This window comes from Lagopus leucura, unplaced genomic scaffold (assembly GCF_019238085.1).
Source record: "Lagopus leucura isolate 7727_CA_CO unplaced genomic scaffold, USGS_WTPT01 Super-Scaffold_100002, whole genome shotgun sequence".
Taxonomy (NCBI): domain Eukaryota; kingdom Metazoa; phylum Chordata; class Aves; order Galliformes; family Phasianidae; genus Lagopus; species Lagopus leucura.
The window spans coordinates 51,434,069-51,446,667 of record NW_024962263.1 but is presented as its reverse complement, the minus strand read 5'-3'; the positions used below and the strand labels follow the sequence as shown (position 1 = coordinate 51,446,667).

Genomic DNA, 12,599 nt, shown 5'->3' with positions numbered 1-12,599 from the left:
TCTGTTATAATCCTAACATTGCTGTTATAGGATTTTTACGCTGAAGATAAAGGAACTCTCAGAAATATTCAAGACTAACTGCATGCTCTCCTGTAAGCAGCTACTATCAGCCAAGCGGAGAGCCAGAAAGAATTGCCTGCTAACTGCAAACATGGGAGCTGAAGGTTTGTTAGAACACAACATCTAACACGGAAGGTAATCACAGAATCATAAAGTGGCTTGAAGTTGGAAGGGATCTTACAAATCAAGCACCAACCTCCTACTGCAGGCAGGGCTGCCACCCACCAGATCCAGCTACCCAGGGTCCCCTCCAACCTGGCCATGAAAACCTCCACAGACAGGGCATCCACAGCTTCTACAGGCAGCTTGTGCCAGAGCCTCATCACCCTCTGGTAAGAAGAAACACAGCATCAATCATAGCTGTGTGAGAAAACAGAACTGTATCTGCTCCCTGCAAGGCAACAAGAGGGTTTTTGCTACAAGCAACTATCTGCAGCACTTTCACTGACACCTAAGAGGAAATACCATATCTTTGTAAATAACAAGGATGTCACTACAGAAATCTCTGGTATGCATCATCTACTTTCTTTTTACAGGAGCTCCCCAGCAAAGCCCCAGACAGCAGGTGGCTACTCAGATGGAAGGGACTGCCAGATAAATCGCTTCACACTTCAGAAGCTGCCTAATACGTATCCATAAATCAAAGACTTCTCAGAATGATGAAGACTGAGCTTGCTGTAGAAGAATATCCTCTCGATGACTGAGGAAGACAGAACTGACTCAGTCACAAGTCACACCTTCTTCTGACAAAACATCTCCTTCTAAGCAAGTGCATGAAGGCTGAGATGAAAATTATCCCAAGAACTTCAACTTCTGTATACGCAGAGCAGCATACAGTCTCTTTACAGAAACTACAGAGCCTTCTGATTAGGAGAAGCAGCATGCTTTAATTTACATATCTGCTGAATGTAGAGCAATAAGTTTACCACTTAAAAATGCCTTTATATTTCATAACTCATAACAGCCTTCATTTTCATCAAATAAGGAGGATGTTTACTGGAACTCAGACTCAGGCATAAGAGCTAATTCTCTTTTCATTTCTTGACTCTTAGAGAACACTGCAGAAATAACGCAATATACATAGATTAAAAATAAGAATCGTTATTTACTTAAAATATGAATTTTCACAGTCTGGGAAGTAGAATCATAAGAAACCACCAAAAGAGAAAAGCGTTACTGGAGCTGAGAGGAAGACAAATATTTGGTCAGTTGCCTATTCACAATCAGTTCTAAAAAGATATCACTAGAGACAGCGTCATATGGCATTACTATGAGTATTTAAATACTACATCCAGAGATTGCAGGCCAAGAGTTTAAATTTATTCTGAGGTATTGATGTACAGGAATAGTAGTGGGACAAATAAGAAGGCAACTATCCCTTCTAAATTAGCTTTATTCAGTACATCATGGAGTGACTTTTCTGTGTATTAGTGAATAAGAACTTGGCTATGCCAGACCCTCCATTCAGCCCACAGCTGTGCTGATTTCACCTACAGTAATTATAAGTTATTTCTTCACTGATTTTTTGCTTTCCTTTATTTTACAATTTTAAACAATACATCGCCTTGGTCACATCATCTGGATGCAGACTCTACAGCAACCCACATCCAACCCAAATCGAAGGATGCACAGGTAGGCATTATTAGTTTATTGCATTATTCCCAAAGTACAGCATCTTGCAGGTGTGCTCCCTGGATTTGTTTGCATAGTCAAAAACACACACAAAGGTCAAACGCTGCCCCTAACTTGCAACCTCAAAGTGCCCTAGCACTGTGTGTAAGAGCTTTGTGGAAGAGACCATAATTTTGTTGACTAACATTTCTCTATGCTATTTAAAAGCATACTTTCCATTGTTTCTCACATTTTTTAAATACAAGAGCGTATTCCAGTCAGATAACTTAAAAAAACATCTTTTTAGTAAAAGACTACTTACATAATTGTACCACCTTCTTAAATTAACAAAATGCTTTTATGAATAAACAGATGGGTGTTTGGGACAAAGCCACAAGTTTCAAATGCACACAGGGTTTACGCATAAATATAGATTACTACAGCAAGTGCATATTTTAAAGGACTACCTTTTCCTGAAATGTCATCCCCAGCTATTTACATGCTGTAAAAACTGCAAAAAATAAGTTATTGTAACTGCAAAACTTAAAAGTACAGTATGGATGGGTTTTGGTTTTTGGTTTTTTGCTTTTTAAATGCCTGTAGAGAAATTAAATACTTAGAAAAATCTAAAATATATTTCACCATCCAGAGAAGATAGTTCTGGCGACATAAAATGAAGAATGCATGTTAATCTTGTGCATCACTTCACGACTGGAGTAATATTGACACCTGATCCACCAAAGCAGCCTTCTCATCTACAGTGTCAAAAGTAGAAGCAGCATTTAAAAAGTCCACAATCATAATTTCACACTTTCACAGTTGCCTTTAAAGGTGGTTCCAGCCATTTGTTCCAGTCATGCATGCTAAATATAAAGGCACCTAGACAATTTTTTCGAAGAAAATCAGAATTGTGAAATGTGATCCTTAACTCTATTTAGCGCCAATAAACTAATGCAGAGTCCATCGTAAAAATAGGCACATGCCCAAAGCCCAATTTATCTTGAGCCAGGTACACACGTATATAAATGTATGACAGGGCAAAAAGGAAAAGAAATCCTGATGATTTCTATGTCTCTCCTACCATGAAACAACCTCAGGGCATTATAAATTTTCATTTTGCTTCTAGTGCATGACGAGGTCAATCTCAGACAGCCTTAAGAATCAGAGCATCCCAACTACATCCTCAAATGGACCCACAGGAGCTGTCTAAGGATGCAGATGAATTCCTGCAAATGAGGTCTTGCTTTAAAAATGGGAAACTCATGGGACTTTCAGAGAACAGCGGCACAGCTACAGAGTTTCCTAGATATTTCTCAGATGGACAGAGAACACACTTCCAACAAACCTCTTCCACACAAGTAGCAGGTCCATATTTCAAGGACATATTTCAATTATTGAACAAGTGTAATCACGAGAAGCACAACTTTCCCCTCAAGAGCCCCAGCAGCAGCTCTCTCACTAAACATCTTGCTTCTGTTCTTACAATTCTTTGTTTGCTTTGTATAAAAACCTCAGCTTTTCTCCTTGTCCTCTTTTCAAGGGTCACACGTATCTTCTCTCCACAGCATAAAGAATTGAAACAGTGAGCCTACTGCATTTTTCTCCATCTTTCTTACAGTCCGCTTAGATATTTACTACTCCAGTTACTGACAGTCTGGGGCTTACAGTCCTGTGGCCACTGAAGAATTGTACAGAAGGCTTACTGCTGCACATGCATGGTGGTCAGTCCTACTATGCAGTAGTTAACAGGGAAAGTGTTTTGTCATTTTAGACTCCTGTGAATAAAAGGTGGAGAAAAAAAAATCTATAGTGAAAAGCATCAAAGTTCCCTATCTGTACCCTTAAATGCCCGCTATCATTCCTATCATGATAATGAACAACTACATGACAGCTTACTAGCCCATTACAACACTAAGAATGGTTGTCATTCTATCTGCTGAATAGTCATTACTAATGCCCTTTGTAACATCAGAAGTAATTAAAAGTTTCTGCTGCGTTTGGGTAAAGTTTTGTTTATGTACAGAAATGCTATACTTTCCCTTAAGAAAGAAGTAGAGGAAATAAGTATATAGATTCTTTTAGAATTTTAGAATTGAAATTTGGAGAATACTTCCTGGCCACTGATGTCACCATAGTATGGACAACTAGGGTGAGTAATTTGCATTAAAGATATTATTTCTCCCTGCACAAACATTTATAACCTCTAAGGTCAGCAGCTGTATCACACCTCATTCTCCTAAGAAATCACATATAGATACATTCACCTGCATAAAAGGGTAAGTTCCCATGATTTCCTATGATAACAAGTTACTATACTTTACTTTTCTGTACTACAGGGCATATGCTGAGCCTGTGGGTATTTCTCATGCAACACTTCACATGAGGTCTTAAGCTTTCCCTATCATTTGTCACAAGGAAACAAACCTGATTCTTCTCTGCTATATTTTTTTTCTTTAGGAAAGGCAACCATCATGTCTCTTCACAATGTTAAGAATGTAAACAACTTATGTTGATGAACACCGGACAAGGCCATCAAAAGGCACTCCTAGTAGGAGCTGTACCAAGCTACAACTTCCCCAAACTTATTCTCACAGACCTAAGAGCTTCTCAGCTGCTTATCCATGATCAGTCCAGTCAGAACATCCACCTACAGAGAATCAGACTGTCTTGAAACCACTGGATTCACGAGGCTGAAATAAACAACTAATAAAAAAATGTTGTATGAGCTCCTATTTCACCCCAGAAGTACTCAGCTGCCGCAGGAACCCAACAGCAGCTGAACGCCACACGGCCATTCACTCACCGCCCCGAAATGGGACAGGAGAGAGAACTGGAGACAGAACAGAACTGGCAGGCTGAAACAAAAACTATTTACTAAGCCAAGAGTAAAACGGAAACAAAAATGCAATAGTACAACCACAAGGACTCACCGCGCTGATCAGCGCACAGCACCCCCAAGCAACAATCCAGCTCTGTCTCACTCCCTGCAGCTTCACACCCCTCTGCACGGTGCCACGCAGCTCAGAACGACCCCAGCCTCATTCCCAGCCTCATTCCGGCACCTGCGCTGGCCCCACCTCGCCCCTGCTCCCGCCATCATGGTGGCAGCTGTGCCACAGGGCAGCCCAGCCCCACGCAGGCTCCCATCATTCAGCAACGACCAGCGCTTCAGCCTGCTCTTAACGGTGTCTCAGCTGAAACTAGTACATATCCACATCCCGTAGATTATTCCAAACACCTCAGGCACCAGATCTGGCAGCTGAAGGACTGGAGATTCAGGTCTTTGCCAGATGGACTTTTATGGCACAGAATGTTCTCCCCCTCCACTGGCTATTCCATCTCACTAGATCAGATTCCCTTTATTCATGGATGGACCCAGTATTCATGGATGGGATCCTTTGATATTTAAATCATTTCCTGAGTTTTACCTCCATCACCCCCATCCTTTTCAATCAGGAATCTGAGGACTGCATACAGAATCTCAGAATCACAGAATGGCCAGAGTTGGAAGGGATCTCAAGGACAGTGAACCTTCAACCCCTCCGCCACAGGCAGGGCCACCAATCTCCACATGTAATACTGGACCAGGCTGCCCAGGGTCCCCTCCAACCCAGCCTTGAACAACTCCAGGGATGGGGCATCCACAACCTCTCTAACATACATATCTCTGACAGACTTCTTCTATAACTAAACGTATCTGCCAATCTCCATGTTAGTATCTTGCTGTACAGAATTTCCCATCTTATTTATGGTAAAAGCACAAAACAGTTCTACATCAATTATTTTAAGTTTATGACATTTGGTACATTAGCAGCTTTCTCTAGAAAATGCAGAAGCAACAGAACAAGGCTGGACCAGGAAGCATATTTTGTTCCCGCAAATCTCATGTAATAAGGTCTACAGCATCATAGACCCTCCTCCAAAACTCATTTTTAAGGTATTCCAACTACACCCCTAAGTCATTATTTCCTTAGGGATGGGAGAGACAGGAAGGAGTGGGAGAGGACAGAAGAGTTCAGAATGAAACCTGAAAAACTTAAAAGAGAAGTAATCTTAAAATAAAACAAAAAATAATAAAACAAAATAAATCTGTATACAATGTACAGATTTTAGAGAAATAAGATTCCCATCTACTTTGTATAGATGCTGGATTATGTCTTTGGAATTTCCCAAAGAGAACCATCTCCAGCATTTCTTGTTTTCCCATTTCCTAAAATGCTTTAAAAAAAAAAAACAAAAAACCACCAAACGTCTTTGCTGAAGTTAGACAACTGCAGCTAATTGTGAAGAGCCATTATAAAAGTCAAAATAAAATCAGATTTCAAAGAGTAAAGACCCTGAGAGCAATCCTGTAAACACACATTACACAAAGAATATACATATAAGTATTATTAAACAGTTGTACATAAATACACAGAGGAAAGCACAAAAATCTACAGAATCTTGGACTTGAAAAAACAATGAACTGGATGCAAACTATACTATATGAGGTTAATAAATAATGCAGCACATTAACCATTTCTAATATCAGGAAAAAATATTTTAACTGCATTATGAAGATGTTAAAAAAAATTAAGAGGTACATGAAAGAGCACGTTGTGTATAAGCACCATGATAAATGGGAATACCTAATCACCACTAACAACTGGATTTCTCCATTAATCAAAGGATGCAGTGAATGAAGTCTCAGAAAAATAAACCTTTCCCTGGAGGGGGAGAGGAACACAAGACCACAAGAAAATCTTGCAAAAAAATACAGCTATATAAATGGTGTTGGGAACATGGTAATACAACACAAAGAATGTATAATCACTGATCAGTGAGATCAGCATCCTCTCAGGAGAGAAAGCTATATATTCAAATACAGTAAAAATGGAAGTTGCTTCATAAAACAGATTCATAACATGAAATTTAGATAAACTTAATTAAGACATCCCGAGCAAATAGACTAGACAACCTCCTAATTACTTAAAACAGTAACTTGTAAAAAGAAGCATGTTACAAGCCTTTACTGCAGATGCTTAAGAATTAACTAGCTAAAAGACTAATGGCATGGTGCATTTGTATATTCAGTCATTAAGGAATGTTTTTCCTAATTTCAGTGGTTAAAAGAAAAATGAAAGTGATCATCTTCAGGTGCTGTCATATTTCTATTTACATTTTCTATATATTTTGCTTAGAAATGTCTACCAGTAAGCTTTTTCAAGAAAAAATAAAATAAATAAATAAATATATTTCCATGTATGTCACTGTATTTTACTGAGACATTGCTCCAGCTGAAAAGGCAGTGCAGTAGTTATTTTTGCACTTATATTAATAGAGATGTTTAGTTTGCCAACAGGGGAACCCTGCTATTAACTGCACCTCTGACAGCAGCCAATCATGCCATATTCATAGCGCATTAACGACTCCAGTTTCTTGGAACTACAGCACCACTTTGCTTTTAAATCCATTCCTTCTCATTATTAAACCCTAAGACTGAATTTGAAAAGAGTTCATTCTATGTTACCCTCTGTGTTCATAAAGTTGTTTCATAAAAAAAAAAAGAAAAATAAGGAATTAGAATGAGGACACTCCAGTTTTTAAAACCCATAGGCCTGACACTGATTGCTATTCATAAATCTATCCCCAGTGAAGAGCTCTGTGCATGCATTGGAATGTATTTTACTACATGACAACAAGTGCTGTGCATTGATCGACTCTCTATATATTGCCTCATAAACACTTGCCACTTAATAACTGGTTAAAACAGGTGTACAAAGAGCTTTTTGTGAATTCTGCCACATTTAGGAACATTCAGCTGTGATATCAACTGATAATGCATACAGGCAGACAGCTGTGTGTGATGAAATCTGGAGCTGCAACACAAACATAGGGCCATTGATTTTCACAGCCTTTTTCACTCAAAAAAAAAAAATCTGATTAATGTACATCAGTTCTCAAAGTCTGTTTATAATATATATGAAATGATAAGGGAGAGAGAAGAGATGCAAACATAATTCTAATTGCTTTACTTCTTTAGAGGTCAAAAGCAAGCCAAGAAAATCAATCTCCATTTGTGTAGCAGAAGCTGAAACATACAGTTCATTATTCACAACTATTAAAATAGTCAATCAAAACATTTTGCCACGTAGATGACTAGAAAAAGCTATCACATATTTTTGAATGATGATATATTTCAAAACAGCAAAGCATTTCACAAAAAGAATTTCAGAAGCAATTATGCAATTAAGAATCTAGTAAGGCAAGTGATAATGGCTATATGATGGATGAATATCAAACTCTGTTCAGTTCCAAGAACGTGGTATTAGTCCTGTTGAAATCACTGAGCATTTTACACTAAGTTCAATAAAAACATCAAAATGATATTTATACTAAAGAAAGAATCAGAAGGCAGGACAAGACCCTAGCATTTGTACAGGATGATTTGAATATCTCTGTAATCTCTGACAGAAAGAGAAACAAATGTTGCCGATGACTTTCCCATTCTTACTTCTCATCAGATCCGGCAAGGAACACTCAAACCTAAGAACAAGTAGCAAATACATCATAGCAAAATAAATAAATAGATAAATAAATATAAAAAGAAGACAAAGAAAATAAATAAATAAATAAATCCAGTAATTTTGAGATTAGATCTAGATTATAACTACCCACAAAATTGTGAGTTGACAACAATTAGTTGAGTACATGGTGATTGAAACTGTAAGCTCCTTCACAGCCCTAACCTCAACCACATCTCACACAAGAATTTCAGTGGCCACTAAAGTATACTGCAAGCACCAGTGTCAGAGATGAGCTCTACCTCATCCACCTGTTCCAACCTGGGAAGATCCAAATCCATTCTGAGGGCAAAAATATTTACTTTAATAAATTGAAGAGAGAAAGTCCTCATGAAAAAAATCAGCCCTTAGCTCCTGCTCCTCTAGATTCATTACACATCTCTGTGCCACCCCTTTTGGCCAGCTTCAGCTAATTACTGAAGACAAAGCTCACAACTGCAAATGACAGCAACAACCATATCAGAAGTGCACAATGAAGGAAAGCTTTGCTTCCCTATTACGTATCTCCTCTTCTTCATAATGAATAGGTGTATCACCTGCTACATCAGCCTCTGAAGATGGACAGGTGTTTCCCTTTAGAAAATGACTGCATGTGCAAATTTCACTAACAGCACCTCCACTGCATTCCCTGGTGTAGATTAGAGCAGTATATTTGAGGTGTAATCTATTTTTTTTTTTTCCTTAATGTATGCTTTGTCTTTCTGATCTGCGACAGGAATACAGAAAAATCAGGTTAGCCTCAGTGGCAAAAAGGCTTTGGGACTTCTCCAGTTGTGGCAGGTGAAACTCAAGGTAAATACAGAAGGTTAGCTGCGTTGTCATGCTGAGCCAATGTCACAGCAGCCTGTCAGAGGAACATGTTGATGCAGCAGACTTAAATTGGGATTCAACCCACCCACATTCAATTCTCATGCTGGAAACCTGAACTGAAAGCACAGCCATGAGAAGGGCCATGAAAGACTGCATGCTAAACCCATCTGACACTTATTTTTTGCTACAACTCCTTACCTTTTTAACAATGCATGCAAGCAAAGCTGGCAATGACTACTGGTAAGGAATACTGGCAACGTTTGTGGTGGCTCAGGCACAAGGACCAGTGCTAAGTTACAAGCATGAAAAAATGGTGCTTATCTGAGAAATCCAGAGTGAAGAACTCAGAACAGACTACAGTTGTTTTATGAATATATACATATATATATATATGTTTGATTTAAGATTGAAATAACATACTCATCTGGGTTGGACTGACAAGCAAAACCTTATTGAACTGTTGATAATGTTTAATTTTGCTTACAGGGCTTTCTGTCAGTTGATGCAAGTTATGCCTGACAAGCCAAACAGCACCTCTGAGCAAATACAGGGGGAAAAAAAATTAAAAAAAAAAAAAAAAAAAATCAGGAAAGAAATGTAGTATCTTACCCTGAAATCTCTGAATCAAGTCAATACCTTCTCTATTAAAAGGATTTGCATAGTATTAAAATAAAAATGCCTGCCATAAAGTTGAATGTGCTGTACTTTGGAAGTCTCTAATTGAAAAAGGTACAAGCAAACTGTGATACAGCACATTAGAGAGAATGCTTGAATAGCATTACAGTAAATGGTACAACAGACATTCTCTAGTTTTTAAAATTAAGAACTACACAATTTAAACTTAACTACAAGTATGTGGAAAAGTTTCAAATCAAAGATAAAGAAAATATCTGAAGATAAAGGGTTTTGATCAGTATCTTAGAAGTCATTGCTTTGTAATTTTATCCTTAAAGACCTCGTGTCTTACCTTCCCCCTTTCAAGTTCCTAACAGAAAAAGAAAGGTTTCTTTTTTGTACTAGATTCTGTGAAAACTTGGTTCTTTGGCCATGTAACAGAATAATAATTTCTCTATAAATGAAAGTCTAGAGCAGCATGTTCTTTAATTCAGTGACGAGGACCTTCATTAGATTATCTCATAGCTATTGGACAAGATACTGCAAAAGCCAAATGATACATCATTAAATTATGTTTTCTTTCTCTTGAGGCAAAGAGCGAGTACAGCGTTTGATTAATTTGAAAAACCAAAAAGAAAATAAAAGTTCCGTAATTTGCATCAGAAGTGGCAAAGCTGACACTATTTTTAAAACCCATTTATTTATAGAATCAACTATAAGCAGTTAATTGTATTAATTGTGTAAATCATCACTGTAATACATAGCCCAAATTAGTTCAGATCAGTGCATGCTTCACTGTTTCATGATCTCCCTTGCACATGCTTAGTGAAAGCCTGCCACTCTGCAACAGAGGAAGGAATTGCTACAGCAAAACCAGAGATGCACTTTGTTTAAAATTGTACTCTGTTGATATGACACAGAAGCTGTTTAAAGTAATGGATTGATTCGTGTCCCAATATTTTTCAATAGTTATTCTAATTGTGTTTCATAGTACCTTCAGGCAGTCAGAAATACAAACCACAGGAAAGCTCTCCTGAAACTGCACTGAAACAAATGACATTCCCCTTTGCCTGCTTATCCACAGGGAGCTCCATCCACTGTTACAGGAAAGGCTTACTTTATCTTTCTGCTATAAACTTGAGTTAGTTACGTGTCCACAGTACTGGCAAGTCAACAGCTTTTAATGCAGTTAGCATCGCATCTATGTAAAAACATCTGTTGTAGCCCATTAAAAGATCTGTTCCTGTCAGCAAATCAACGTGCCTTAACCTGAAGAGCTCAGAGATTGTCCCCAAACATCTTTTGCGAGAGGTCTCCCTCATTAGAAAAAGAAATATCCCAGACTCCTCAGATGTTCACCCATGCTGACATTTCTGCACGAGCTTCCAAGACTGTAACTTATACTTTCATCCCTGTAAGTGAGCTATTTCCCCGAGCCTGTACACACACCATGCCCAGTGCCTCTCTACCGTCTTCAACTTGGCGCTGCCAGAGCTCTTAGTGAAGTGTCAGAGCTGAACTATAAATCTCTGTAACTGCTTTTATTCTGCGATGCTCCCATGTTCGAACACAACATACATCAAGGTCACTGTACACGATTGTAGTTTTCAGGCTCAGAAAGAAGATGCTAAGAAAATCAATAGCAGCAAACTTAATTAAACACAGTCTGAAGTTCTGTGTGCTCCCAAACTGGCATAGAAAACATGTCTCTAGACCCTGCATTTCAGAGGCAGGTGCTTTGTAGACAGGGGAATGCAGGCTGTTAGCTTATACACTATCTGTGCTGAACGGTGAACAGGAGGGTTCATCCTCTGCAGCGTGACAGGTCTGTTCAGAGCTCTTTGAGGTTTTAGCAGGAGATTATATACTCATGGGCCTGTTCCTGTGGAGTTCCTCAGGGGCAGAATCAGCCTCCTGCCTGCTGCCCACGTCCTGCATCCTGAGCACGTCACGGTCAACTTTCTGTTTCATGGCATTGCCAAGTATGATAATAGGTAGCCACAGGTAAAAGCAAACAAACAAACAAGATCGAGTAAACCATACCTCACAGCAAAAGCACCTCAAAGGAAATCTCCAGGTAGGACACCAGAAAGTTAAAGGCATCAAAATCAAAACTCCAGCTTCACTAGCTTAAACCCTGGCAGGATCTGAAATGCTCGTACGCAGCCCTGCTGTTGCCAGAAAACAATTAAGAGTCTCCTACAATAGAGTTACAGCCCAGCACAAAGAAAAAGACATTTCACACCAATTCCTGTAAGTCACCATTTGTTGCAGCTACACGCGGGCACCCCGCACGCAGTTCTCCCCCAGTGCCACTGCGCAGCGCGTACCGTTGGGATGCGGGACCGCGCTCCCCTGCAGCCCAGCCCAGCCCGCACCTACCCGCCGAGAGACTGAACTCCAAACCCGGCGCAGGCAACCAACAGCTGCAAGAAGCAGTCACTCGAGGCGCAGGGAAAAGCCAGGGAAAATAAATAAATAAGCAAATAAAATACAAACATCAAAGAAAGAAAAGGAGCGCTTACTTGCCTGTACACGACCGCCGGGCGACCTCCTCTCAGCTGGTGAAACGGGGTGCCGCCGCTCGTCCTCCTCGGACCGCTCCGTGCTATTTCCAAAATATTTCCCCCGGGCGCCGGCACATCTCCGGGCTCACTCGGAGTGCGCAGAGAGCCCGTCCGCCTCGCCCCCGAGCCCGGTGCCCATGGTGCCAGCCGCAGCCCCGGCCACTCGCGCCCCTTCCCTCCGGCGCTCCCTCGGGGGCTAACACGGCATCGCACCGAGCTGCCGCCGCCGGCTCCAACTCCGCCGCCGAGCCGAGGGGCAACGAGGGGCTCCCCGCGCCCTTCCCGGAGACGGAGCGGGGGCGCCGGGCGGGGGAGTGCAGGGAGGCAGCGCCGCCCCTCCGCGGCGGCGAGCGGCCAGGCGAGGCGAGGAGAG

General features: G+C 40.3%; 1 protein-coding gene across 1 annotated transcript in view; it reads right to left on the bottom strand.

The window, feature by feature from the left end:
* Nucleotides 1–12,302, bottom strand: part of SNTG1 (syntrophin gamma 1) — a 326,387-nt gene extending 314,085 nt beyond the window's left edge. Inside the window, exon 1 of the mRNA XM_042869538.1 lies at nt 12,185–12,302. The gene's annotated coding sequence lies outside the window, so the exon portion shown is untranslated. The remainder of the gene's footprint in view (nt 1–12,184) is intronic.
* Nucleotides 12,303–12,599: the final 297 nt, after the last annotated feature.